The sequence below is a fragment of the Geospiza fortis genome, unplaced genomic scaffold, assembly GCF_000277835.1.
Source record: "Geospiza fortis unplaced genomic scaffold, GeoFor_1.0 scaffold2, whole genome shotgun sequence".
Taxonomy (NCBI): Eukaryota; Metazoa; Chordata; class Aves; order Passeriformes; family Thraupidae; genus Geospiza; species Geospiza fortis.
The window spans coordinates 3470238-3472966 of record NW_005054366.1 but is presented as its reverse complement, the minus strand read 5'-3'; positions in this window follow the sequence as shown (position 1 = coordinate 3472966).

The following is a 2729-nucleotide window of genomic DNA, read 5'->3' as shown; positions in this document are numbered from 1 at the left end:
GATGACTCAGTTCCAGAGTTTTGGATATTAAATCCTTAATTAGCGACATTTTGGTGTGCAAGAGCCCAGCAGGCTCCTCCCAGGGGTGCTGGCAGCAGTGGCAGTGCTGGCCTTGCTCCCCCAGGCCAGCCCTGGTGGCCCTGGGGATCACCTGCTCGGACACGGTGTGTGCAGCCCAGCACAGATTGTCCAAGGTGACTCAGCCCTGCCACCAGCACCTTCCACGTGCGCTCAGCCTGGAGCCAGGTGAGCCAGCCAGACACGGGATGGGGATGGCTGTGCCTGGTGACACCTTGTACCTGTGGGGACAGCAAACAGCTTCAAAATCCCAAAGCCTCGGCACCTGGGGGCTCGGTGCTGCTCTGCCTGCCAGGTGGCAAACCCCAGGTGTGACAGCAGGGACCCCAGCCTGCAGAGTGCAGCATCACAGGGTTACAGAACCCCCTCTTGGCCACAGCGCCTTCTGAGGGCCTGCAAACCACAGCACTGCCCAAAACCACCTGTTTGCCACATCCAGCTGGGATGCACAGACCCACCAGAGGCCCCAGCCCTGGTGACCCCAGGCACAGGCAGCCCCCGAGGGAGGGGAGCTGCCCATCAGGCCAGGGCAGCGTGGAGAGGCTCCCTGAGGCTGGCAGGGTCCCCTCAGTGCCAGGAGAGGCAGGGCTGACCCCGTGGGGCTGCTGTGCCCTTGCTGGCGCTGGCAGGGCCCCCAGCCAGCCCTGCCCTGCCCTGCTGCACTGTGGGGAGGCAGTGCCATCCATTCCATCGCCCTTGGGAGAGGCAGCGGGCACCCCGGGCAGGAGCTCGGAGTGTGTCAGAGCCCTCTCCACGGGCTCGGGAGCGAGTGAGAGCTGCTGGCACAAATCATCAGGCTGTCATCCCCGGTGCTGACACTCCCAGGGAACAGCTTCGCGGTTCAAAGGGCTGCTGGAACAATTCTGCGTCGCATGATCGAGTCCCAGAGCTCTGACGTTCGGAAATGTCAGCAGTGAGGTGATTTCTGCAGCGGGGCTGCCCCGGGGCTGGGCACGGCCCAGGGCGTGGTGCTAACGACAAACGGCCCTAAAGAGCCCTTGAGCCGGTGAGGAGCCCTCGGATGAACATCCCCGTGCCCCGCCACTGCGGGCAGTGGCACCGAGCCCGCCCAGCTCCAGAGGGACCCCAGGGACAGGATGTGACACCCGCGCTGCTGGTGGCGCTGGTGGCACTGGTGTCCAGGCTGGCATGGGGAGGATGCAGCTGCCAGCCCCAGTGGGTGTCCCCCACCCTGCCCTGGCACCCCAGATTGTGTTTCAGCCCCGAGAGGAGAGCAGGCTCCGTGTGAGAGCACCGAGGGACTCGTCCTGTGCCACGCTGGGGGATCAGGGCAGGGGATCCTCACTCTGACCCGTGGTCAGCTCCTGCTCCTGAGCCTCCTCCCTCCTGCTTCAGCGGCTGCTCTGCCCTGCTGCCCACCCCATCACAGGGGGCTCAGAGGGCCCTGGTGGTGCTGCCCCACCCCAGAGCTCCCCTGCAGCCTCCCCTGTCCAGAGCAGTGTCCCCTTGCTGTCCCGTGCCAGCTGTGCCCTCGGGTGCAGCTGCAGGTCCTGCTCCCTCTGCCCAGGCACCTGCTCAGGGTGTGCATGGCACAGGAGCCCACAAGAGCCACTTCCACATTTATTTAACACCTCAGCGAGGAGCAAAGAAACCACAGCAATTAAAGCACCTGGAAACCCCAGCGATCCTTGCTCTGGGCAAACTCCCTGTCCCATGCCAGCACACCGGGGCTGGCCCTGCTGGCCCTCAGAGGTGTGAGCAACGCTTCCCTGGGCTGCTGGCCCAGGAGGGTCACACTGCAAACCCCTCCGCTGATGGAAGCACGTCACCCGCGGGAAACACACCTCCCTTGGTGCCAGGAATCAAACTTTCCATGGCTTGAGCCTTGGAAGCTCTCAGTGATGCTTCCATCACTCTGTATCTTCCAGAGGGACTCTGAACTGAACCAACCCCATTGGGGAGTCCAGAGGCTGGGCCTGGCACCAACCCCAGCACAGTCCAAGGCTGCCTGTCCCCAGAGCTGGAGTGCTGCTGTCCTCAGGGCAGTGGGACCCTCACCCCTGAGCTCTGGGCACACTGGGGCTGTCCCTGGGCACTGTTCTTGCCCAGGTACACCCCAGCACCCTGCCCCTCCGGGCACATCCCTGTGCCTGGTCAGGGGGCTTGGCAGCTCCCTTCCATACAATAATTATACAATTATTGTTGTTATTAATGCCAGCTGCCCAGCTGTTATTTCATCCAGGACTTTGCAGGCTGCCACAAAGGGTCTCTTTCTGTACCACTGCTCATAGGTGACAGCTTTGGCACAGGAGGCACGTGTGCTCTGTGCTGGGAGCCCCCTCTCAGCCCAGGCAGGGGCTGCAGCAGTGAAAGGGGACGTGGGACCTCTCTGATGGGGCTGGAGAACGGGAAGGGAGAGAGCCCTGGCCATGGGGGGGAGCTGGCCGTGCTGCTGGGAAAGCCCTGGAGCTGCAGATCCGCCTGCAGCTGGGCACAGGGGCAGAAGGGGAGGCTGAGGAGCAGGGCTTGGGGCAGCGGGTGGCTCCAGCCCCGCTCTGGCACTGACCCAGGGGCAGGGGTTGGGGCTGAGGGGCAAGGGTTGGGGCTGAGGAGCGGGGCTCCGGGCAGTGGGTGGCTCCAGCCCCGCTCTGGCACTGACCCCGGGGCAGGGGCCGGGGCCGAGGAGGGGG